The sequence below is a fragment of the Papio anubis genome, chromosome 8 (genome assembly GCF_008728515.1).
Source record: "Papio anubis isolate 15944 chromosome 8, Panubis1.0, whole genome shotgun sequence".
NCBI lineage: Eukaryota > Metazoa > Chordata > Mammalia > Primates > Cercopithecidae > Papio > Papio anubis.
The window spans coordinates 113782128-113809521 of record NC_044983.1 but is presented as its reverse complement, the minus strand read 5'-3'; the positions used below and the strand labels follow the sequence as shown (position 1 = coordinate 113809521).

Sequence of the window (27394 nt, the reverse complement as noted above, 5' to 3'; positions counted from 1 at the left end):
TTTGTACATCTTTGTTGTTTACATTGTGACAGAATACATTCAAGAATTACCATGTATAATTTTTAAAATATTAATTGAAACATCCATAGTATAATGTTTTCTGTCTTGGCTCTCTGAACTTGTGTTAAAGGACTGCCGGAATAACCAATTATATAAAGCAAACATTTATATAATCAGCAACTGCTGTTTGGCAGACCATGTGAAGTGTAGAAATGATGGATAGAACTGTCTGTACGCACAAAATGCTCAGGGTTCTGTGTTGGAGCAGACAGTTATACAGATAATTAAGTCTAACTGGGAAGGGCACTCTAATTGGAGATTTTTACCAAGAACTGTGAGAACAAGGCAGAGGGAGCTGGGGAAATCCTCTAATAGAGGTGTTATTTAATTTGGAGCTTGAAAAGTGTGCAGGAATTCTCCAGATAAAGAAGGTGGAAGTGACATCCTAGTCGGGTAAACCATTATGTGCAAAGGCAGAAAAGGGGCAGGCGTTTTTGTGGCTAGAGAAATGGTTCTAGGAAAGTGATGAGTCATGTAGCTGAGAAGGTAAGTTGGTGCCATTATGTCAAGTTTGCCAGATGGGACCATAGAAATGGGTCCCTTTCATCCTTGCATCACCAGTACCCAGCCAAGCACAGTTTGAGAGAACGCCTGTGTGTGTGCATGTGGGCAGCTTTGTTATATGTGAGCCAAACAGTCTCACTATTCACGGCCTCATCATCTCTGCTCTACTCCAGCTTTTTTCCCCCGCCTCCTCTACACTTCTCCCTCCAATAATGTTCCCTTCTCACCATCTTCCAACTCTCTCAATTTTGTGGTTTCTTATTTTTATTGCATTGATATTCTCATGCACCTCTGTCCTAAAGATACCCTGTTTGTCTACCTCCTCCCTAATTCCATGTCTGCACTTCACATTCGCTTGTGCAGACAGCGGGTTGGGTGCCCAAATCATCTGATGCTTTTCACCATCCTTGCAATTCTACTGTATACTCACTACTCTTAACTAATTATGTTTCTCTCTCCTCCTGTCTCTCTGAGACTCTAAGCCCCAAGCCTTGATTTTTCATCTTTGTGTCCCAGCAAATTGCATAGTTCATGACAGACAGTAAGTGCTTAATAAATGTTAAATAAATGAATTAAATTGAATAAATGAAACTTCCTTCCATTTAATGGTGGATTTTTATACTTTACCCATCAAACAGTACAATGCCACGTGTGATCATAGGACATGACAATTATGTGGTTATAGGACCATGTGAATTATAGTAATTCATAGAAGAAAAAGAATAGTGGGAGGGGGAATGGATCATTTGTGAGGGACAATATTATATTAGAATTCAGAACAGATCAGAGGCCATGTTATCCTTGGAAGTAGAAGCTTTTCAATAGAAATGTGTAGTTGTGATAGGAAGCAACCTTAACCACTTCATTTAAAAATAGCCCCTCACAGTGCCTCTCCCATTGGTCCTGGTCCTGGGATTTCTCATCACCCAGTTTTATTGCCTTCCATGGCACTTGTCACCATTGGGTTGTTGGCTCCTTAGTGTCTGCTCTTGTGTTAGAATATAAGTCATGTGTGAGCAAGTGTCTTTTCTGTGTTTCTTACCAGTGTATCCCAAGGTGCCTTGCATGTAGTAGAGACTCGATTAAATATTACATAAGTGAATGAATCTTCTAGTTATTCTATAGGGAAAGCTACCTAACCATTTGTCTTCTGACTGATAATAAAATGTCATCATGTTAAAGTTTGCTTCCTTTAAATTTCTTAGGAGTTAGTAAGGGCCACTTATTAAACAAATTCAAAAGTCTTTGCATGTACCTGACCCCAAATAGTCACCCATAGTTATTAGTAATTGTTTGCTTGTTTTAAGTGGCTTTTAAATCATTTGAATTATAATATGCAGCGGCATATTACCTGCTTTTAATGCTACCCTTCTATCCGTTCCTTCACTTGGAAGTAGTTTTTTAAAGTAGAAAATGAAGAAAATGTAGAAGTGCCACTGAATATGTTAACCCTGTAAATCAGAATGCATTGCAAGTAGGAATTGCAAAGTTAATGTGATGGATTAGAAATTATTCTTTGAGGCCGAGTGTGATGGCTCACATCTGTAATCCCAGCACTTTGGGAGGCTGAGGCAGGCAGATCCCCACTTGAGGTCAGAAATTTGAGAACAGCCTGGCCAATGTGGTAAAACTCCGTTTCCACTAAAAATACGAAAAGTAGCCAGGTGTGGTAGCAGACACCTGTAATCCCTGCTACTCAGGAGGTTGAGGCAGGAGAATCACTTGAACCTGGGAGGCAGAGGTTGTAGTGAGCCAAATCATACCACTGCACTCCAGCCTGGGCAACAGAGTGAGACTCGGTCTCCAAAAAAAAAATTGTTTGACACCTTTCCTGTGTAGCAGATTTTTTTTTAAAAAAAGCAATATATTAACATTATAAAAACTGAAGTCATGAACTGAATAAACACACACGCACACACACACACGTATATAGCTGAAGACTTTACTATTTGCTTTGAACAATGGTGCAAACAGAGCATGAAATTAAGTGTCAAGCACTTTAAATCTACAGATTTTAAACTTTTTATATGGTCACTTTAGAACGAATAACAGTAACTTGAAAACTAGTTTGACTCTAAAACGAATTATGGCCTAAAATACATTTGATAAGTAGAAATAATATGATTGAAAAGCTAGCTAAAATAGAGGCTGGCATCACCTTGCTTGCAGTGTGAAAGATTTTTGCTGCCTCATAATCAATAATCCCAAATGGCTCTGAAATCCCAAATGACTTCGCTGATGTATAAAAGGTACAGAAAAATAATGTAATGGAGGAACAGAGAATCGGTGGAAAATTAGTTTGGAATCTTTTTCTGAGCATTTCTTTAAAGCATCAGAAAAATATCCTGCACTTGGTTCTCTCTGGTCTGTATATCAATGTGTAACCCAGATATTTTTATTATTAAGGTAATGTGCTTTCAAATCAAAGGGGTCAAGAAGTGCAGAAGACGCACGTTTGAACCTGCAGTCTTCTTTTGCACCTGCTCAGAATGTCAAATGGCCAAAGGATAAGAATTAGGCCCCAGAATAGAAATGGAAAATAATGTGCATGCAAAGACAGAAGATGAGCGTTTTTAATTTAACAACCTGGCTACATTCAAGGGGAAAATGGAAATGGAATTAAAAAATGAAAAGGGAAGCTTATTAAAAAGAAAAAACGGGAGCTAGAAAGGATGAAAATGTGAAAGAGGATTTTAGATGGTGTTTTGTGGAGAAATGTGATTTAGTTAAGTAGGAAAACTGCATTTGTGGTGTGCCTTTTAGTGTCATTGTTCATTCACATGGACTCTGGGTGATGTTTGTCAAGCGGGAGAGTTTTTCTGCTTCTGGGTTTGTTAAGCACTTCCATGGGATTCAAGATTTCATTTCCACAAATAGAATTCAAGAGCCAAGTGAACATTGCTCAGTGAGATTCCAGATTTCTATTTATGGTCCTGAATGATCCTCCCTAGAGGAGGCCGGTCACCCTCAAAGACCCAAAGGACGAGTCACATTGGAAGAAAAGGCTGAGCAAATGAAAATGCTTCCACTTGGCCAAGGCATGTATGTGCTGATTGGGAGCTGAGATTCATGTTTAATTGGATATTTGTGCCCCATCAGCATGGATGCTGACATTTCTCTTTCTAATAATAAGAGCCAGTTTCATGCCCAGGTCAAAGAAATGACCAGGATATTGTACACTGTTTCTTATCTTTTCATACTGTTTTCTGGAAAGGAGCTATCAAGTGGGAACCATCAAATCCTACACATTTTTGCCTTCCTGTGGGTCTGAGTGAATTAGGCCCCAGGGAAATAACCAGTCTGACTTGTGTAACTGCCAACATAATATTTCTAAAAATACATTTTAATTCTGATTTCCACCTGCCCCATATGTCTTCAATAAAAGAATGTTAGCAGTGGGGATGATTGCTTCAGACAAGGGGTTCAAGCCTAGCCTGGGCAACATAGTGAGACCCTGTCTCTATTTAAAAAAAAAAAAAAAAGCTGGGTGTTGTGGTGTGAATCTACAGTCCTAGCTATTCAGCACGCTGGGGTGGGAAGATTCCCTGAGCCCAGGAATTTGAGGCTGCAGTGAGCTATGATCATGCCACTGCACTCCAGCATGAGCAGCAGAGTGAGCCCTGGCTCTTAAAAAAAAAAAAAGAGAGAGAGAGTTAATAGCAGTAGTGGAAGTGGCAGCTGTACCAGATGGAGGACTAATAATATAATAGTAATAGCAGAGAATACTATTTATTAATTATCTTTAATTGTCAGTAGTATCAGGAATTAAACAGCATGTTTTACATTTATTGTCTAAGTGAATTCTCATAGCAAATGTGACATAAATATATTTATCCCCTATATCTTGATGGTGAAGCAGAGGCTCAGAGAAGTTAAGCTACCTGCTTGTGAGTAACACAGCTAGGGAATGGAAAAACCAAGCTGCAAACCCAGATCCATGGAATGCCATTTGAGCAGAGTCAGACTGAGTGTGCAATGTCACAAAGCCTTCCTTATTAGATTTATTGGTCTGTTTAGCTCACACTTGTGAATAAAAAGTATACAGTGACAGAAAGCCTTCTTTTGTATTATTCACACAAAACTCCATACCTAATACAATGCTAGGCTTTGAACAAGTATCCAGTAAATGTATTTGAATGAACGAATGAATGAATGAATGGAGACAGAGCAGACATATTCCTATATTTTAATACAGATCCACAAGGCCACTCCTGGGCTTTTCAAGTTGCTCGCCTTTGTCTTAACATGAAAACCCTGCTCTACTATCAAATTGGGACACGAACAGATACATGGAGAAAAGGTTTTATTCTGTACTCTCACTTCTAGAATTTATATATCATTAGGAAACATTATGGACAATGGAGAGAGCACCATACTTATTGTGTAATTCATTCATTTGAAGAATATTCATTGAGTGCCTACATGCTAAGTGCAGAGAATATTATAGTAAATAGGTGTAGGAAAATATCAGATCACTGTAAGGGATATAGTGAAGATGGGATGTGTTAAAAACATCTTGGGGATTACTTAAGATCACATGGTCAAGGAAGACAACCCTGAAGAAATGATGTTTAAGTTGAGATCTGAATGATGAGCTGAAGCTAGCCATGAGAACATCTGAGAGAAGAGCTACCTTTCATTACTCACCCTAAAGTAAGGGTGGGCTGTATATGTTGGAGGAACAGAAAGAACAGGACTGTCTTATTCTTGGAACATCAAGACCAAGACAAAGAAGAGTAAAAGAAGCATTAGGAGAGAGGGCCTTGCAGGCTTGGAGTTTGGATTTTATTATAAGTGCAAGGGAAAGCCACTGAAGGACCCAATAGGTTTACATTTTTATAAGTGTACTCTGACTGTGCTGTGAACAATAGACTCTAGGTGGAAAGTATGGAACTTGGGAAATAGGAGGTTATTGCCAGAGTCTAGGTGAGAAATAGTTGCCTTTGAATAGGGGTGGAAGGAGTAAAGGTAGAAATGAATGTATGCATCCTAAAGATATTTTCTGGGTAGACCCCACAGTCTTGTATATACATGTATGTATGTATATATGTATGATGTATGTATGTATGTATGAGGATGATTACTGGGCTTTTGATCAGGATCTACCAGGATGTAGAAACTGGTGGGAGAGCAGATTTGAGGGAAGTCATGAATTCTGTTTTGAGCATGTTACGTTTGAAAGTTCTGTTTGTTGGACAGCCAACTGTGATATAAAGTAGGCAGCTGGTAAAGATGGAGAGGGAGTTAAACAGAGATATTGAGAAAGAATAATCAACTTGAGAGTCATTTGATTTATTGACAATATTTAAAGCCAGTGGGACTTGAAACTACCCCAGGAGAGAGTACAGATAGGAAGTAAAAGGGATTCCCAAACCAAACCCCAAGGCACACCATTTAGGTCAAAGAGGAAGGTGGGACAAAGAAAGAAGGACTAACTAGTGCAGTAGAGAGAAGACCATTTTATGTTGTGTGTAGTTTATCAAACTAAAAATAAAAACTTTTTTAAATGAAGATATCCAATCTGGAAGGTCCAATATTTAGTAATAGGCATTCTAGAAAAGAGAACAGAGTAAACAGTAGAGAGAGAGAGGTGTGGAAGCTAGGGGAAGAAAGTATCTCAAGAAAGTGTGTTCCATTGTGTCAGAGGCTACCAAGAGGCCACAAGAAGGAAGGTGTGGTCTTGGAAGAAGTAACACTGGAATTAGCAACCTGCATGTCTCAGTGGCCATGACAAGAGCATGACCAGTGGGAGGATGAGGAAGGAAGCCAACTAGAGTGTGGGGAGACAGAGTGAGGTACTGAAGCAGATTCGGTTAGCTCATACAACTCTTCCAAGATGCTTTCCTATGGAGAAACCAGACAATGTTATTCATCCTCAAAAAGGAGGGAAATGCTGACACTTTTTCCAACATAAATAAACCTCTAGGACAGTAGGCTAAGTGAAATGAGCCAGTCACAAAAAGACACAGCATGAATCCACTTATATGAGGACAGAGTAGGCAAACTCACAGAAGCAGAAAGTAGAATGATAATTGCCAGAGGGAATAGGGAGAAGAGGGGATAGGGAGTTGTTATTTAATGGGTGCAGAGTCTGTTTTGCACAATGGAAAGAGTCCTGGAGATCAATGGTGGTGATGGTCATGCAACAGTGTGTAGTTAATACTACTGAACTGTACAATTAAAAATTAATAAGATGGTAAATTTTGTGTTATGTGTATTTTACCAAACTAAAAATAAAAACTAAATGTAGATATTTAATCCAAAAGATCCAACATTTAGTAACAGGCATTCTAGAAAAGAGAGCAGAGTAAACAGAGTAGGGAATATACTTTAAAAACTAATAATGCATGATTTGCCAAGGCTTGATCTTTAAATTGAAAGGGACTACTGACTACCTCTCAGAGAGAGTGAAAGAAGACCCATATCTAAGTACATTCTCATGAAATTTCAGAATATCAAGAATACAAAGGTCCTTAAAGACTTCTAGGGGAAAAATATAAGATATCAAAAGAATGAGAAGCTACTAGATTTCTCACAGCAACATTTGGAGGTAGAAAACTGTGGAGCAATGCCTTCAAAATTGTGAGGGATTGCTTTTTCAGCTTAGAACTCTAGAGCTAGCCATTTTATCAATCAAACGTGAAGGCAGAATAAAGACTTTTTCTGACATGCAGGGACTAAGAATGTTTACCCCCAAAGCCATTTCTTAGGAAGTTGCTTATGAATATGTTCCAGCAAAGAGAAGACGTAAACTAAGAAAAAGGAAGATTGAGATCCAGGGAACAGTTTATCCATCCATGCGTCTATCCAGGGCGGTAATAGAGGGAAATACCAAATGGCCCCTTTGTTGCAGGTTTGGGGAGCAGCCAGTATAATCTGGGGTCAGGAGAACTCCATGAGGTAGATCTTTGGGAAAAACAGGGAATTTGGTAAATAGATAATATGATTAAAATCTTTGAAAAAATTGATACCAACAAAACAAGAGAAAAAGAAAGGAAATTAAATACTCCAAAGTGGCCAGGCATGGTGGCTCATGCCTGTCATCCCAGCACTTTGGGAGGCCGAGGCAGGAGAATTGTTTGAGCCCAGGAGTTTGAGACCAGCCTGGACAACATAGTGAGACCCTCATCTCTACAAAAAAATAAAAACATTAGCTCCATAGGGGCATGCACCTGTAGTCACAGCTGCTTGTGGAGCTGAGATAGGGGGACCATTTGAACCTGAGAGGTTAAGGCTGCAGTGAGCCAGGATCACACCACTGCACTCCAGCCTGAGTGACAGAGCAAGACTCTGTACCAAAGATAAATAAATAAATATCCCCAAAGACTCTAACATTGCATAAGAATATTTGGTCCAAATATGAATTAAACTAAACTGTGGCATGAATTTAAGCAACTGCTGGCTTCTGAGAAAAGAAAGTCTATTTACTTTTAATGCTGGGAAACTTGTTTGTGATTATTAGTAGATATGACATTGGACCACTGAGAATGTGATAGAATAAAAAATCGTCCAAACCAGACTAATTAGCCCAGCATTGGCATAGTATATGTAATATAATCTAAATGCTGCTTATTAATTTGTTTATCTGTGACTCAATTTACAATCATACTTAGCATAGCAGACCAAATAGAGCTCTTAGAATAGAAAATATTGCTGTTAACCTTGACAATATATAATAAAAGTGGGGCCGGGCGCGGTGGCTCAAGCCTGTAATCCCAGCACTTTGGGAGGCCGAGACAGGTGGATCACGAGGTCAGGAGATCGAGACCATCCTGGCTAACACGGTGAAACCCCGTCTCTACTAAAAAATACAAAAAACTAGCCGGGCGCGGTGGTGGGCGCCTGTAGTCCCAACTACTCGGGAGCCTGAGGCAGGAGAATGGTGTGAACCCGGGAGGCGGAGCTTGCAGTGAGCTGAGATCCGGCCACTGCACTCCAGCCTGGGCGGCAGAGCGAGACTCCGTCTCAAAAAAAAAAAAATAATAATAATAATAATAAAAGTAATATTGTAGATGACAGAAGGTCAGACTTTCAAGGCAAGGAACAATTATAGGAAAAAAATTTTAAAACCTTATTTGGAAAATCATATAGATTTAAATATATCATTTAAGGTTAAAAAATAATAGATGAACTAAAATTAGTAATACTGTCACAGACATTCAGAAGAAGAGACAAGAGGAGGAAGCTAGCACATGTCTGCTAATTCTTGATCTTTCTCATTGTGATATCAATGGATAAGCCTCTGAGTCTGATAAATTAGAGACTAATAAGATAAACCACTAAGAGATTACCCATGGAAATTGCACCTGAAGTTGGAGAAGAGAGATGTTTGAGTTAGGACCATGTTCAGGTTATAATTTGAAAACAATAGCTTCCAGTCAGAAGACATGGGACAAGAAGTTTGTGTTTTTTACCCTGAGCCCTTTTGGATAACTTATTTTTTAAAACCATGTGCATACTTTCTTTTATAGCAACAAAAGGGTCAGAAATAAACAGGATAAAAAATAAATAATAGAATGACTCTATAAAAATTACTTAAATTATTAATCAAATGAGGGCCCATTATTATTTAGTGGGAATGTGGTTGTAAAGATATGTGCATGGACACGGATTCTGAAAAAAGTTTATACAAATAAAAGTAATTATGTTAATGAGGCAAATTCTCAGCAAAATTTTTTTCTAATTGTATAAAATCTCGTATTTGAAGAGTAAATGCAAATGTATGAGAATATGTATAAAGTAAAAAATCTATTCTAATTCATTTAACCTCTAGCTTATGCTCTTCCCACTTATATGTTGGTAGTGAGATTTTCAAAGCTCTGTCAATCTTAGATTGTCAGACTGTTTTGTCTGAATTGAACAATCCATCTGAACTGGAGTTTGCTCCTGTGTTAATCACCTCTGGCTGCCATGATGAAGTACCACAGACTAGGTGCCTTAAACAACAAAAACATATTTTCTCCCAGTTCAAATGTCTGGCAGTCTGAGATCATGGTGCCAATGTGGTTCAATTTTGCTGAGTCTCATCCTGTCCTCTCTTGCACAGGGGCCACCCTCCCTCCGTGTGGTGGAGAGAGAGCGAGCTCTCTGGGGTCTCTTCTTATGAGAACACTAATCCTATTTATCAGGGAACTACCCTTTATGAATTCATTTAACCTTAATTACTTCCCTAAAGGTTCTGTATTGGAATACAAGTTGGGAATTAGGACTTCAACATATTAATTTTGGGGAAACACAGATATTCAGTCCATACCAGCCCCGTCAATTTATTCATCATTTGGCTGAATTAACAGATAGATAAATTGTTTTAACACCAAGAAATCATGGTGTTAAACCTGGGGTTGGGGGTGGCTAACTTTTAAAGCCCAAGAACGCTAGTATTGGAAACTTTATATAGACCACCCCCTACCCTAATGGATTCCAGAGTACATAGGCTCTCCAAGCCCCCAAATCCCTACTCTGCCCTACTAAATACAATTGCAGCAATATTTTGTAGTGTTTCTGTTTTTAACACAGTGCCAACAGCATGGTGACCATAACATCCCTTGGGCCCATCAGCCCTCTCTTTTCTATAAAATGATCCAAATAAAACACTTAAGACTTTCTATTATTTGATTTGATCTTCACAACAACTTTGTAAAATGGGCAGAGTATGTGTTTTCTCATTTTACTAGTGATATAATTGAGAGACAGAGATTAGCATTGCCCTATTGTATGGTATAGAAAATACCCCTCCTTCCACAGTAAGGTGAGTAGAAAAAGTCCTTGAGGCCGGGCGCGGTGGCTCAAGCCTGTAATCCCAGCACTTTGGGAGGCCAAGACGGGCGGATCACGAGGTCAGGAGATCGAGACCATCCTGGCTAACACGGTGAAACCCCGTCTCTACTAAAAAAATACAAAAAACTAGCCGGGCGAGGTGGCAGGCGCCTGTAGTCCCAGCTACTCGGGAGGCTGAGGCAGGAGAATGGTGTGAACCCGGGAGGCGGAGCTTGCAGTGAGCAGAGATCAGGCCACCGCACTCCAGCCTGGGTGACAGAGCTGAGACTCCGTCTCAAAAGAGAAAAAAAAAAAAAAAAGAAAAAGTCCTTGAGTAGGAGTCATGTGGCCGGTCCTGAACCCAGCTCTGCCTTTGGCATACCCAGATTAGGACAAAGTCAGAGTCATCTTTGATCAGGTTTATCTTAATTCATTAAGGAAGCAAACTAGCCCTGGAAACCTCAGTAAGATAGCTCACATCTCTAATCCTCATTGTTCCTTCCTGTATCCATCAAATTAGAGTGATATCATGAAATAAGCATGAAGTTTGAAATTACTGCAGACCTGGACTGAATGCAGTTCTGAAATTCGCTAGCGGTGTGACCTTGGATAAGTTACTTTACCTTTCTAAGCAGGTTTCTCTATCAGTAATACCTACTTTGCAGGTTGTCAGGAAAATTCAAGATGATTTATCTAAAGTTCTTAAGACAACTCTTCCCATGTTTTGTGGGAAGAATATCATTAGAATGATATCGAACCGAACATGATGTCTGGAATGGCATCAGTATACTTTTAAGCCACATCCCTGAAGCTAATTTGGTCAGGCTTGACCACACACATTCTCAGAAGGGTTTCAGAAAAGCAAGAGAAGAGCGCAAATGCATGCCAACCCTCTTGGAAACACATCTCAGAAACCTGGCCCATCACCACCTCTGCCACATTCTTTAGTCAAAGCAAGCCACATGGCTCTCTTCTACCCCCCAGACTCAAGAGGTGGAAAAATAGATGCCATCTTACGGCAGAGGACCTCTAGTCATATTACACAGGGGCATTTTTGCACTGAGGACATTTTTGTCATCAATCTACCACATTGTTATTCCAAAGTAATTGTTGTAGAAATGACATGATGGTGATGATCAATAACAATTTCTATGGTTCATTTTTGTTTTCAATTTTGCTTTTGTCATGCTTTCATTCATCAAACATTCACAGAGAGATTTGCCCATAGGTACGTGCTCAGGGCATACATATGCCTTTGTGTCCCAGCACCTCCCATAGAGTGTGCTTATCTATGTGGATGAGTGATAGGTTTTCCTGCTGTACTAAGACAGAGCAGACACAAAGTACAGTGTGATCCTCTCCCTCCATATTTCTCTTGACAGGCTGTGCAATCTGGGCTGATAGGAAGAACAGGCCTTGATAACCAGAGCCATCCAGGCTGCCAGGACGTCTTGTTTCCTGTTGAGTGCCTGAGCACATCTGCTTATCCCTCTATGAGTTTTTATTGTAGACACCCTGATGCCCAGCAGCCTGTGTTTAGGGGCCAGCAGATCTTACCAGCATTGCATACGAGCATCCGCTTCACAACTTGTGAGCAGTGGCGTTTATACATCTGGATAGTGTGCTTTTATAAATAGCTCCACGGGGTGCCTGGGGAAGCTGGTCTGTATCTTTGGCATGGAATTGGGAGACTTTGTACATGACTGTCCCTGGAATAGAGGACTGCTGATTCTGAGTTTCAGAGGGAAATAAATGACAGTACTTATCACTGGAAAACATAAGGTGATATCGTCATTGCAGCAAACCCGGGCCTGAAAAAAGAGAAACATACCTTTTCCCCTCTTAATTTGGTATCTTTATTTTTCCATATTCCCCCTTTTTCTATATTTTCTCACTTTTGTCCTCTTCCTATGCCTGCGTTTTTCACTGGTACCTTTTAATCCTCTTCCTTTCTTAACAACTGTTTTTCTTTGAATCTTAGCTGAGTATACCTAACACCATCTCACAATGCCTACAGCTCAAGTCAGCTGGACTCCAAAGACTCTGCCTCTGTAGGCCGGCGTGGTGGCTCACACCTGTAATCCCAGCACTTTGGGAGGCCGAGGCAGGTGGATTACGAGGTCAGGAGTTGGAGACCAGCCTGGCCAACATGGAGAAACTGCATGTCTACTAAATATACATAAAATAACTGGGCAGGCATAGTGGCGGGTACCTGTAATCCCAGCTACTCGGGAGGCAGGAGAATCATTTGAACCCAGGACGTGGTGGTTGCAGTGAGCCGAGCTCACGCCATTGCACTCCCAGCCTGGACGACAGGGCAAGACTCCATCTCAAAAAAGAAAAAAAAGAAAAAAAAAAACACTGCCTGTGTCCATGGTGATGCCCCACTGCTTCCCCACGCCAGGCCTGAGAATCCAGTAGAAGAGGATGCCAGTGCTCTTCAGGAGATATTAAGATACGCCTTCTGGAAATATAATATGTAGGAGGCACTATTTAAAGTGCTTTAGTTAAACCATTTCTAATCCTTCCACAAACTATAAGATAGGTATTATTTGGAGTGAATTTAGAAATATGTTTAGAAAGCTTCAGTGACCAGCCCAAGGCCCACAGTGCTAGTGAATGCCAGAGCCTTCAACCCAGGTCTGCATGATTCCAAATGCCAAGTTTGTTTCATCACATCACTCTCTGTGTCAGTTGAAAAAGAAAAAAATTGAGGATCAGAGATGTGAGCTGTCTTGCTAAGAATTATAGTGCTAGACTGGCTCTGCATTTTTGGCTCAATATAAGAGAAATCTAATCGGAGGAAAGGCTGTTTTAGTCCCAACCTGGGAATGTCAAGAGCGCAGCTGGGACCTGAACCAGTTTTCTGACACTCAAAGGATGTAGGATCTGTGATATATGATGGCAGAACAGACAGTTCTTTCATTTGTTCAACAGATAATTATTGAGTTCCTGCTTTGTGCCAGGTACTGTTCTAAAGTTTGAGATTCTTTGCAAATTAAGAAAGACCCTTGTCCTTGTGCAGGTTGCAAGCCAGTGGGAAGAGACATATAATAAACAGTAGAAAAAATAACTGTATAGTGTGTTAGATGATACTTATGATGGAGAGATAAATAGTGGAGCAGGGAAATGAGTATAGGAAGCTCCAGAAGGGAGTCTTGCATTTTTAAACAGGGAGATCAGGATAGCACTTATTGAAAACGGAGCATTTGAACAATTCTCAAAGGCTTTGAAAGAAGTGAGGGAATTAGCCACGTTGGTATCTGGGAGAAGGGTATTCCAGCAAAGCAAAATGCAGGCATAGTTGGCATTTTTGAGCAATAGCAAGAAGACTGGTATAGTGGGAACAGAATGTATTAGGGAAAGAGGAATAAATATGACATCAAAGAGCTGGGCAGCCAGATCATGTGAGCCTTTGTAAGTCATTTTCAATATTTCAATTGAAGGCCAGGCACAGTGGCTCATGCCTGTAATCCCAGCACTTTGGGAGGCCAGCAGGCAAATCACGAGATTAGGAGTTCAAGACCAACCTGGCCAACATGGTGAAACCCCGTCTCTACGAAAAATACAAAAAAAATTAGCTGGGCATAGTGGCAGGCACCTGTAATCCCAGCTACTCGGGAGGCTGAGGCAGGAGAATCACTTGAACCCGGGAAGTGGCGGTTGTAGTGAGCCGTAATCGCGCCACTGCCTGGGTGACAGAGTGAGAGTCAGTCTCAAAAAAGAAGAAAAAAAGAGATTTCAATTGAGGGGAAGGAAAGAACAGGATGACCTGTTTGTTGTATTAGTACATAGATGCAGGAATCTAGGTGTGGCATGATAGTTTTTCCAGTCAGGATTGTAGCAATGTTGGTGATGAAGAGATTGACATCTGGATACATTTGAGAGTAGAATCATCAGGTTTCCCTAATAGATTACACGTAGAATACAAGAGAAAGAGGAAAGTCTATGATAAATCCAGGATTCAGGGCCTCCACAGTGGGAAGTATAGAGTTTCTATGATATGAAATGTAGGCTACAAATGAGGCATTTTTAGGGAGCTCAATTTTGGACATGTTGAGTTTGATATATTTATTGTATGTACAAATGAAACTGAAGTCATCAGTTGCATCTGCATATATGATTCTGTAGTTCAGGAAGAAAACTGAGCTGGAGATACAGTTTTGGATTCATCAGCCTTCATCATGGTAAAAGAAAACAAAAAAGCAAGCCACGAGACTCAATGGAGAGCCCTGATACGATGTGTGAAAAGGAGATCAGTACAGTGGGCACTGAGATTTGTCTTACATTTATCCAAAGCCAAAACTCAGGAATTAGTAAAAAGATGATGAAGATCTGACTTTGGCTTCCATTTGAAAGTACGTTTTAAAGCATTAATGTTTATTAACAATGGTATGGCCTATTCCATAGGATGCATTCTAGGATGCTGTGGATTTTCAGGGAAAGTGCCGAATCTAGATCAGCACTTTTCCAAAATCGTGTCGCTCAAAAAAAAAGAGAAGAAAAGAAAAAATAATCATTTTCAATTAGGAGATTGATATTTTGTCTTTACCCAAGTAAAGTTGTTTACACACACAAGCCTTGATATATTCATCATAGTTTAGGTTTACTAAACACCATCTTAGATGTCTTAAAGTGGATTGGACTCTTGCATTAGGTTTAAACTTGAACCCGCTAACTACTGAGAGTCCTTGACAACCTTATGAGTCTGTGGTCACAGCATGTAGAAATTTTAAAGTCCATTAATAATACTCAATATGGGCAAATTAAGAGAAAAAATCCTCTAGTCTTATCTCCTTTAAAAAAAAAAAAAAAAGACACTACAACAGTGATGCCTTTAAACAGTGGTTCCCAAATTTATAGTCCCAGGACTTTGTCGCACTCTTAAAAGTTTTCAAGAACCTCAAAGAGCTTTTGTTTATGTAAATGATGCAAATATGGGAGAATAACTAATACATTGGTTAATAAGTATTTCAAATGATGAACTGACACCTGTTACTTGTTAATAATAAAAGTTTAGGCTTTGATCATCTATTCCATTTTCGTTGTCAACACATTGAGTACACTGCCTTTTGAAGGAAATATGAATAAGCTATAATTCCCAGTGAAGAAGACTAGGAAATGAAGGGTCTAAAATAGATCCCCTGTGCAGAAGAGATGAAAAAACTAATAATGCCTCTCTATATGTTTGGAAAAGTTATCTAAGTTCCTTATACATTACTGGTCTTTAGGGGCTCTTACACTATCAGAAGAGATTAGCATCAAATTTAAAAAGTAAGAAATAATCCAGGTGACATCAAAGCAGTGGTTAAAGATAGAAGAATGTGAAATAACACTATGTGCATTTAATCATTCTACTGCTTAGCAGAAAAGGTTTCAGTTTATTCTGGAGAACTTAAAACTTAATGTTTAAGAGTTCTTTTCAATTAAATACAAATGCACTGTGTATATTTATCTTTCTTTCACCTAAGGGGATGTGTATTCTTCTTTTACGTGGAAACTTTCTGGCAATGAGATGTCTTCCCCTTAGGAGGCATGAAGTTTAAGAGTCTTCTCTGTCATTAAATATGTAGGTCCAAACCCATGAATAATCACTAATATGTGGATTTTATAGACCATTCTGGAAACAGCATGCAAAAGACAAGATATGCTTTTAAAATTTTCTAACCACCGCTTTCCATGAAAGGAATAAGGTGACAGAAGAAGACATTATTAGTACTTTAAAATTAATTAATTCAAATATCAAGTATTCTATGAGCTAACCATTTTTCCTGATATTTAGTGACCTTTTTTGGGTGAATGAACATTAAAAACTGCTAAAGTAGACATTAATGGTTTGTTGTGTATATATGCGTTTCCTCCTTTTCCTTCTTCCTCTCTGTAATCTTGAGTAAAATGACACAATAGAAGTCAATAAAACAGAGGACTGGGAACTAAAGAAAGGACATTGCAAGACAGTAAGGGAAGAAATAGACAGTTCTTAGTGTCATGAGAGTCCGTGTGAAGAGACCACCAAACAGGCTTTGTGTGAGTGATAGAGCTTGTTAATCACCTGGGTGCAGGCAGGCCGAGTCCAAAAGAGAATCAGCTAAGGGAGATAGGGGTGGGGCCGTTTTATAGGATTTGAGTAGGTAAAGGAAAATTACAGTCAAAGGGGGGTTCTCTGGCCGGTAGGAGTGGGGATCACAAGGTGCTCAGTGGGGTAGCTTTTTTGAGCCAGGATGAGCCAGGAAAAGGAATTTCACAAGGTAATGTCATCAGTTAAGGCAAGGACCAGCCATTTTCACTTCTTTTGTGGTGGAATGTCATCAGTTAAGGCAAGGACAGGGCATTTTCACTTCTTTTGTGATTCTTCAGCTACTTTGGGCCATCTGGGCATATACGTGCAAGTCACAGGGGATGCAATGGCTTGGCTTGGGCTCAGAGGCCTGACATTCCTGCCTTCTTATATTAATAAGAAAAATAACATAAAATAGTATTGAAGTGTTGGGGCAGTGAAAATTTTGCGGCGGTGGTATGGAGAGATAAAGGGCAGTGTTTCTCAGGGCTGCTTCAAGCGGGATTAGGGGTGGTGTGGGAACCTAGAGTGGGAGAGATTAAGCTGAAGGAAGATTTTGTGGTGAAGAGGTGATATTGTGGGGTTGTTAGAAGGAGCATTTGTCGTATAGAATGATTGGTGATGGCCTGGATGCAATTTTGTATGAATTGAAAAACTAAATGGAAGACACAAGGTCTGAATAAGAGAAGGAGAAAAAGCAGGTATTAAAGGACTAAGATTTGGGAGGACCTAGCACATCTAATTAGAGAGAGCCTAAGGGGGTTCAGCACAATCACTTTCTTGGTTGGTGACTTTCCAGGCTCCATCCAGGTTTTTGGGGTGCAGTTCAAGTTGGGCTGGTGTCTGGAATGAGACTAGGACCTAATAAAAGGTCCACTGTGTGGACCTGTGTCCACACAGGAGCTCAAATGGGCTGTACCCTGTAGCATTCCAAGGACAGGCCTGAATTCTGAGAGGGGAAGGTGGCAAAAGCACTGTCTAGTCCTTTTCAAGTTGGTGACTGAGCCTGGTGAGGTGTGCTTCCAAAAGACCATTAGTCCGTTCGACCTTACCTGAAGATTGAGGAAGGTAAAGGATACAAAGGTTTCACTGACTACCAAGAGCCTGAAAAACTGCTTGGGTGATTTGACTAATAAAGGCCGGTCTGCTATCGGACTGTATAGAGGTGGGAAGGCCAAACTGAGGAATTATGTCTAACAGAAGGGAAGAAATGACCGTGGTTTGCTTCTCGGACCCTGTAGGAAAGGCCTCTACATATCCAGTGAAAGTGTCTACCTAGACCAAGAGGTATTTTAGTTTCCTGACTCAAGGCATGTGAGTAAAGTCAATTTGCCCATCCTGGGTGGGGGCAAATCTCTGAGTTTGATGTATAGGGAAGGGAGGGGGCCTGAGAAATTCCTGAGGAGTAGTAGAATAGCAGATGGAATACTGAGAAGTGATTTCCTTGAGGATAGATTTCTAGGATGGAAAGGAAATGAGAGGTTCTAAGAGATAGGCTAGTGGCTTGTAACCTAGATGGAAGAGGTTACGAAATGACGATAGAATAGAATGGGCCTGTGAGGCTGGAAGGAGATATTTTCCTTGGTCTAAGAACCATTTGCCTTGTGTGGGAAGAGATTGATAGGTGGAAGTTTCAGCAGGGGAGTAGGTGGGAGTGACCGATGTGAAGGAGGAAAACTGCCATGAGGGATAGAAGTTGGAATGCTAGCTGCTTTTTTGGCTGCCTTATCAGCATAAGCATTGTCTTAAGTGATGATGGGGGGAAGAAAATAGATTTCAGAAGTTATGAGACCTGTAGAGAGTGAGTTGAGCATAGTTTGTGATTTTTGGGGCCTCTAACAGTGTTAAAGCAGTGGCAGCTGCTGCCCGCAGACATGAGGGCTAGGCTGAAAGAGTAAGGTCAAGTTGTTTGGACAGAAGGGCTACAGGACGTGGTCCTGGCTCTTGTGTGAGAATTCCAACTGCACTAACCGTGCTTAGGAAGGAAAGGAGTTGTTTTGTAGAAGTGATTGGGATTTGGGAGATTAGCCGGACATGATCAGCAGGGAGAGCACGTGTGTTTTTATGAGAGTTATGCTGAGATAGGTGATAGATGAGGAAGAAATTTGGGCTTGACTGAAGTAATGGGGGCTGTCTGTGAAGCCTTGCAGCAGTACAGCCTAGGTAATTTGTTGAGCCCGATGGGTGTCAGGGTCAGTCCCAGTGAAAGCGAAGAGAGGCTGGGATGAAGGGTGTAAATGAATAGTAAAGAAAGTATGTTTGAATAATGGGTTGTGGAGGGAGGTATCGAGGATAGGAGAGTATATGGCTTTGGCACCATGGGGTGGATAGGCAAAACAATTTGGTTGATAAGGTACAGATCCTGAACTAACCTGTAAGCCTTGTCTGGTTTTAGGACAGGCAAAATGGGGGAATTGTAAGGGGAGTTTACAGGCTTTAAAAGGCCATGCTGTAGCAAGTGAGTAACAGGCTTGAATCCTTTTAAAGTGTGCTGCGGGATGGGATATTGGCATTGAGTGGGGTAAGGGTGATTAGGTTTTAATGAGATGGTAAGAGGTACATGATCAGTTGCCAAGGAGGGAGTAGAGGTATCCTATACTTGTGGGTTAAGGTGGGGGGATATGAGAGGAGGATGCGAAGGAGGCTTTGAACTGGGGAAAAGGGGGCAATGAGGTGTGGCTGTAGCCCAGGAATAGTCAGGGAAGCAGATAATTTAGTTAAAATATCTTGACCTAATAAGGGAACTGGGCAGGTGGGGATAACTAAAAAGGAGTGCATAAAAGAATATTGTCCAAGTTGGCACCAAAGTTGGGGAGTTTTAAGAGGTTTAGAAGCCAAGCCGTCAATACCCACAACAGTTATGGAGGCAAGGGAAACAGGCCCTTGAAAAGCAGGTAATGTGGAATGGGTAGCCTCCATATTGATTAAGAAGGGGATGGACTTACCCTCCACTGTAAGAGTTACCCTAGGCATCTGTGATGGTCCAGGAGGCTTCCAGGGTGATGGGGTAGCATCAATCTTCAGCCACTAAGCCGAGAAGGTCTGGGAAGGAGTCAGTCAGAGAGCCTTGGGCCAGAGTTCCAGGGGCTCTGGGAGTGGCTGCCCGGTTATTTGGACAGTCTGATTTCCAGTGGGATCCTGCACAGATGGGACACAGCTTAGGAGGAATCCCAGGCTGCGGGCATTCCTTGGCCCAGTGGCCAGATTTCTGGCACTTGTAGCAGGCTCCTTGGGGAGGAGGTTTCTGGTTCTGGAGGAACCCCTGGTAGCTGCGTTTCAGGCATTTGGAGTTGTGTGCTGGAGATGTGGCTGGTGTTTGTCTCACAGTGGAGGTAAGGAATTGCAACTCAGAAATAAGTTGCTCCTTGGCTGCCTCTATTATTGTACACCTTGAAGGCGAAGTGCATTAAGTCCTGTTGCGGATCTTGAGTGCCAGAATTAAATTTTTGGAGCTTTATTTAATGTTGGGAGCAGATTGGGTAATAAAATAAAATGTATATTAAGAATAAGATGGCCTTCTGATCTTTCAGGGTCTAGGGCTGAAAAGCGTCTCAGGGTTGCTGCTAAACGGGCCATGAACTGGGCTGGGTTTTTCATATCTGATGAAAAAGAGCCTAAACACTAACTGATTTGGGAGAGGTCGGATAAAGAAAAAGGAGCATTATACTTGACCATGCCTTTAGCTGCAGCCACCTTTTTAAGAGGAAATTTCTGGGCAGGTAGGGGAGGGCTAGTCACGGAATGAAAGTGTAAGCTGGACCGGGTGTGAGGAGGGGAGGTGATGAAAGGATTACAAGGTGGGGGAGCAGAGGCTGAGGAAAATTGGGACCTAGCTTAGCCTCGCGAGGAGGGGAGAGGTCACATGGGTCTGTAGAAAAGGAAGATTAGAAAGACTCAGAGACACTTGGGGTTGGGACTGAGGGGACAGGCGGGAGGGAAAGAAGGAAGATTAGGGACAAGTTGCATTGGCAACAGAGACTAGGGAGGGACCAATGTGTAAAAGAATGCATGGACGTCAGGCACCTCCATGTAAAATAGGCGTGCCTAAAATAGGCACGCCTATTTTACGACAAGAATTATTTAGATCTTGTAGGATGGAAAAATTGAAAGTGCCATTTTCTGGCTATTTGGAACTACTGTCGAGTTTGTATTGGGGTCAAGCAGCATTATAGAAGAAAATAAGGTATTTAGGTTTTAGGTCAGGTGTGAGTTGAAGAGGTTTTCAGTTCTTGAGAACACAGGCTAAAGGAGAAGAAGGAGGAATGGAGGGTGGAAGGTTGCCCATAGTGAAGGAGGCAAGCCCAGAGAAAAAGGAGAGTAGAGACACGGAGAGAAGGGGTTGGGGGGTTTTTGCTCTCTAGAAAAGTGGGAAAGGGGTCGGGACGCAGAGATAAGGGTCGGGGCATGGAGATAAGGAGTCGGGGCATGGAGATAAGGGGTCAGGGGGTTTTTGCCCTCCAGAAAAGTGGGAAAGAGTGCAGACATAAGGGGTTGGGGCACGGAAATAAGGGGTCAGGGCACGGAGATAAGGGGTCAGGGCACGGAGATAAGGGTCGGGGCATGGAGATAAGGGGTTGGGGGGTTCTTTCCCCCCAGAAAAGCAGAGAAGGGGTAGAGACAGGGAGAAAAGGGGTCGGGGGTTCTTGCCCCCCCCCAAGAAAAGCGGTGCTTGCTGCTAAGGGTGAAGGACGAAGACAGGCGTCCCTGCATGGTCAGACACCTCTGAAACATGGGTGAATTATCAGGCAGGAATCTCCACGTGATTAAACACCAAGGGAAGACTGTCTTCCCAAGTCTGTGACTGGCGCCGGAGTTTTGGGTCCATGGATAAAACGCATCTCCTTTGTCTCTACCACAAAAGGAAAGGAACTGAAATTAAGAGAAGGGAAAGATTGAAGTGTGGCATCAAGATTGAAAGGAGAAAGAGGTAGAGGGATAGTGAGAGAGGTTGGAGAAGAGAGTAAAAAGAGGCCGCTTACCAGATTTAAAATTGGTGAGATGTTCCTTGGGCTGGTCAGTCTGAGGACATGAGGTCGTAGGTGGATCTTTCTCATGGAGCAAAGAGCAGGAGGACAGGGGATTGATCTCCCAAGGGAAGTCCACCAATCCAAGTCACAGCACCAAAATCTTATCCCGGGTTTTGGCACCAAAATGTCATGCACGTTCCTGTGAAGAGACCACCAAACGGGCTTTGTGTGAGCAATAAAACTTTTTAATCACCTGGGTGCAGGTTGGCTGAGTCCGAAAAGAGAGTCAGCAACGGGAGGTAGGGGTGGGGCCATTTTATAGGATTTGGGTAAGTAAAAGAAAATTACAGTCAAAGGGGGGTTGCTCTCTGGCGAGTAGGAGTGGGAGTCCCAAGGTGCTCAGTGGGGGAGTTTTTTTGAGCCAGGAAAAGGAATTTCACAAGGTAATGTCATCACTTAAGGCAAGGACCGGCCATTTTCACTTCTTTTGTGGTGGAATGTCATCAGTTAAGGCAAGGACAGGGCATTTTCACTTCTGTTGTGATTCTTCGGTTACTTCAGGCGATCTGGGCATATATGTGCAAGTCACAGGGGATGCGATGGCTTGGCTTAGGCTCAGAGACCTGACACTTAGAGCTTGCAAACACTTGCTTATAATGAGATTCTAAAAATATGTTTACACTTTTTGAAATTTGGCCATAAAGCTTACTTTGTCCTGCCAATGAAGGTAAACAGTCTAAGCATTCTCTATTTTTTTATAATCAACCAACTGGGCTCACCTAGTTAAGAGTTTGTACAACCATTGGGATCTTACAATTGTAGTGTTCTCTTATAAATCAAAGCCCAGTAAATTAAAAGAGAATTTATATTGTAAAGCAGATAAGCTAAGGGATAATTGAATCACAAAATAAAAATTTAACTTTAAAGGCATTTTGCAATAGTTCTTTCAATTTCAAACTTCTTTAAAGCATTTAATTATTCTGTTACTTAGCAGAAAAGCTTCAAGTTTACCTTGGAGAACTTAAAACTTAATGTTTCAGAGTCCTTTCCAGTTAAATACAAATCAGAATTACTGTAAAACATAACTGAATTTATTATATAAGAGTAAATTAAAATAGAAATCACTTGCCAGAAAAAAGTAATTTGCAAACAACCTTTCTCTCAGGAATGTGTATTTTGCATAAAGTGAGTTCTTCCTGTAAAACAGAAAGGCATCAGAAAGGAAAAGCATCTGAAATGCACTTTCAGTTTGTCTGTAGCAAGGCCAGGACCAATTCAGAAAGGAAATGTCTGGAATTCTGCTTGGTGTCACTATGCATAGGGGTTAAGATAACAAATTGCCTCGGGCCTGTTTCAGGGCAGCAAAATAAACCAAAATTGTCTCCAGGGTTGTAAATTCAGAGAATGATGTGGTAGACATGAACATGGAGAAAGAGAACTGGGGCAAATGTTTTTTTAATGTTTGCCGTTGGGCAAGATGTTTTTTTCTTATGAGTTTACTGTTTCTAGTAAATGTGAAATGCTTTATTTCTTTGCTTTATGAACTACTATTATTTAGGCTTAGGCCCCTACAGCGGGATAAAAAACCCAGCAGCATATCAGAGAAAGTCATTGTCTAGGGATGGCTGTGAATAGAGTGTAGGTGTTGGATGTTGAGGAAAGGAGGTTGAAGGCGTTGACAGCTCTGCCTCTCCTTTCCTACCTTCAGTGGGACAATATGTTGAATTCAACTGGCATGGTTTAACATGTACTTCTTGTTGTTCTAATTGCACATGGAAGTAAAGTGTAAGCTCTTTAAATGAATCAGATTATGACATTCACTCCCAACATTTGGTAGCTGTTGGGGATGGAGGAAATGTTGATGGAAGGGGGAGTAACTGAGGTTGACCCTGGGTGCTACAAAAAGAAGTTCAGGCAGAACAAATCAAAGTCAGCTCTGAGAATCCCAAAAGAAGAAGCAGACTGGGGTAACTGGAGTCATTACAGCTCTTAAGGTGTGGCAAACTAACAGTAATTTTATTAAAATACCAAGGCTAAGAATCACCTGATAAATGGTATCAATACTTTTATTACCATCTGATTAAGAAGAGACAAAAGGTAGGAATCTTTATTCCCCTCATTTTACTTATTATGCCTGTTTACATGGAGTCATTTCTGTAGGTTCATACCATCTTAACCTTTTTTTTTGTTTTTTGGAGACAGTGATTTTTATTTTATGAGACAGTGTCGCTCTATCACCCAGGCTGGTGTACAATGGCACGATCTCTGCTCAAGGCAATCTCCACCTCCCAGGTTCAAGCAATCCTCCTGCCTCCCAAGTAGCTGGGATTACAGGTGCATGCCACCATGCCCGGCTAATTTTTGTATTTTTAGTAGAGATAGGATTTCACCATGTTGACCAGGCTGGTCTTGAACTCCTGACCTCAGGTGATCTGCCCGCCTCAGCGTCCCAAAGTGCTGAGATTACAGGCATGAGCCACTGTGCCCAGCCTCATACAGTCTTAAAAATCTATGCCTAAAGTTTTGAGTATATGCTCTTACTAGTATATGCCTACTAAGAGCATATGCTGAAGGATAAAGCAAAGCAGCTCCTTGAGTGTTAGCCTCAGAAGCTCTGAATTCATGATAAAAGGAAAACTTAGAACAAAAGTGTCAGGCCTCTGAGCCCAAGCCAAGCCATCGCATCCCCTGTGACTTGCACGTCTGCCCAGATGGCCTGAAGTAACTGAAGAATCACAACAGAAGTGAAAATGCCCTGGCCCGCCTTAACTGATGACATTCCACCACAAAAGAAGTGAAAATGGCCGGTCCTTGCCTTAAGTGATGACATTACCTTGTGAAAGTTCTTTTCCTGGCTCATCCTGGCTCAAAAAGCTCCCCCACTGAGCACTTTGTGACCCCCACTCCTGCCCACCGGAAAGCAACCCCCCTTTGACTGTAATTTTCCTTTACCTACCCAAATCCTATAAAACTGGCCCACCCTTATCTCCTTTCGCTGACTCTCTTTTGGGACTCAGCCCGCCTGCACCCAGGTGATTAAAGAGCTTTATTACTCACACAAAGCCTGTTTGGTGGTCTCTTCACAGGGATGCGCATGACAAAAAGCATACAGGGTGGGCTCGTGAGGATGCATTCTGAGTCAGCTTGGTGTGTTTGGGTAAATCTCCACCTGAAGCCCAGTTGAGGCTGAGTGTCCTCCCTTTCCCAGGAAATGAGCAACTTAAAGCATGACCTTCCAAGAAGGAAAAAGTTTAGTATATTAATGTGTAAGCAACTTTATCCTTCTGCCTTTCCCTTCCTTGCTTACAGCCTTCTGTGACTGGTTTACAGGAATTTTCAAAAGATGTGATTAGCTTTACTGGCAAGAGTTTCAGGGTAATGATGTGTCAGCTATAAACTCATTCAGCTAATCTGAAGGAACATTTGTAGAGCAGGAAAGAACTAGATTCAGAGGTGCTGACTTGTGAAACCTGGTGGTAAGTGATTTCTAGCTAAAAGATCTAAAATTCTAGTTTCCTAATCGTGCAAAGGAAAGGACGTGATGATGAGCAAAGAGAAAAAGAAAACCTAAACATCATCAACAATACCCTCCATGCCCAACGTCTTCCTCTCTCATCAAAATTAGGCAAAGTCAGTATGGTTTCCCACAGAGGTTAGAGGGAAAATGGCTGCAGCCCATTACCCTAGTATGAAGGGCTGCAGGCATGTTTCATTAGGAGCCATGTAGGCACAACACACAGCAGTGTAGAGAAGCAAGGGCTGAACGTGAAAGTCACTGCTGATTAAATAGCAAGCTATGTCTGTGAATGCTGTTTCATTCATTAATTCATTCACTTAATCCTTGTGGATATACACGACATCTGCTGAAAGCAAGACACTCTGGGGAACACAAAATTATAACAGAGCTCACCCTCCCAACATCACCACGTATTCCATTTACTAGGATTGCAAAACAATTTACCCCAGAACTTAGCGGCATTAGACAACTGTTTACGATGCTCATGGATTATGTGGGTCAGGGATTCACTCAGGGCACTGCAAAGATGGCTTGACTCTCTATTGTGGTATCTGGGGGCCTCGGCTGGAAGATTTGAAGGCTGGTGGCTGGAATCATCCGAGGCTTGTTCATTCATTTGTCTGGTCATTGGTGATGACTGTCAACTGAGACCTTAGCTGGCAAATTGGCCAAAACTCCTACACATGGTCTCTCCATGTGGCCTGGGCTTCCCCCACAGCATGATGGTGGGTTTCCAAAGGTCAGTGCCAGAGAGCGAATCAGGCAGAAACTGTGTCTTTTTTATGACCTAGCCTCAGAAGTCACATAGCATCAATTCCACTGTACTACATTGGTCAGGAAGGTCACATACCCTGCTGAAATGGAATCAGAGGGAGCATCAACCCCACATGTTAGTGGAAGAAATAAATGTCAGTCCCGTTGAATGAAAAGCAGATACATATGTATGTGTATATATGTCTATATGAAAACATACATATATGAATATATGGACATATATAAAATCATCTTTGGAAAACACAACTACCACAATTAATAAAAGAAAAATATCACAGTACAAAATAAAAAGTGATCTGCATTGTGATTATTGTGAAAGCAATGACCTAAGGACTCATATGACTGGAAATATACAAATAAAAAAAAACACCTGAGCGTTGTGCTTTCCAACCTTGAATCACTTCCATATTGCTTCCACTGTTTTCACTATGACTCTCTCATCATCTGCACCATTGTTTCTTTTTTTTACTAAAAATTGGCCTCTGGGATAGTTGTTTCTTTAAACTCAAATTTGTTTAAAAAGCTCAGAAGATATTGCTACAGAAAATAAAATTTATTTTGCCATAATTTATTTGCCATCAAATAAAGGGTAACTTTAAATGTACTAAAAAGTTTTTAAAAGTTATTAGATGCTAGATATACTGCTTTTTTTTTTTTAAGATTCTGAGACTGAAGCAAGCCATTTCTTTGCCAAGGAAACAACAACAACAAACATGTCAGCAGGTGTTACAATCACACTCCTACCAAATGAAGGCTCTCCCCTTGCCTTAATCTGAAAGATTTGATAGATAAGTGGAAGGAAATGATGCCTATGGTGAAGAGCAGGGATAATAATGGCCACGTCCTTGTACCACCCAGGAGCCTTCAAACAGCTTCCGATAGGATGGCTTTACTTTCTTGGCAAACACTGATCCAGCATGATAAAAATTCTAGATAGTGAAGCATTAATCTGTCCAAAACCAAATTCCTGGGATCTCTGAGGGAGACCATCATCTGGCATGAAATTGATGCTTATTCACTAATAAATGTATTTGTAATCCATCATTTGTCAAAGGCTAAGCTCTTCTCACTCCCTCTGTGTGTGTGTGTGTGTTTGTGTGTGTGTGTGTGTTTTCCTCATTAATACTTCCCTGAAAAATCCAATGAACAAAAAAAAGACCTTGACTAGTTGGCTTCTGTATAAAGCCTAACTGCCCCCATTATCTTATTACTGCTCTCCACATCCTGGTGGAATTGACTTTTTGCTTCCCCAGTTTGGTATAACTAATGCTCCTAACCATTTCAGGGCCACCGTAAGTCCAGAGCTCCCAGGCAGACTTGCAGTTCTTAGTATGCAGTTATCTAAATCCAATAACATTCATTCCTAAAATTATTATTAGCACTTCCTGGAGCCAGTGTTGTACTAGGCTCTAGAAAAGTCAGGGACAGCAAGAGATAAATACCTTCTTGGAATACAAAGAAACGCACTTGGGGCCACAGCTATTTCTCCCCTATAATGTAATTAATTGCTTAGCAACCCCTTGTTTTTTGCTAGAGTATTCATTAAAAAACACTACTTCCTAGGGATTCCTTGGCATTTTTTCTCAGCAGAGATGGTTAGATCATTTTCACAGCTTCTCCACCTGGACCTTTTCTTTGTGCTTTGCAGCAGTATTGAGAAGGTCTGCAGAGGTTAGGAGGAAGACAAGAACTAGATATTTATCTTTGGGGAATCCAGTCTGTAGCCTTTAACACACTCTTAAGACTTTTAACTAGAGT

The 27394-nt window shown here is 41.2% G+C and overlaps 1 protein-coding gene across 7 annotated transcripts in view; it reads left to right on the top strand.

Annotated features, from left to right (window-relative positions):
* Positions 1-27394, top strand: part of SAMD12 (sterile alpha motif domain containing 12) — a 469495-nt gene that overhangs the window by 149496 nt on the left and 292605 nt on the right. The window lies entirely within an intron of this gene.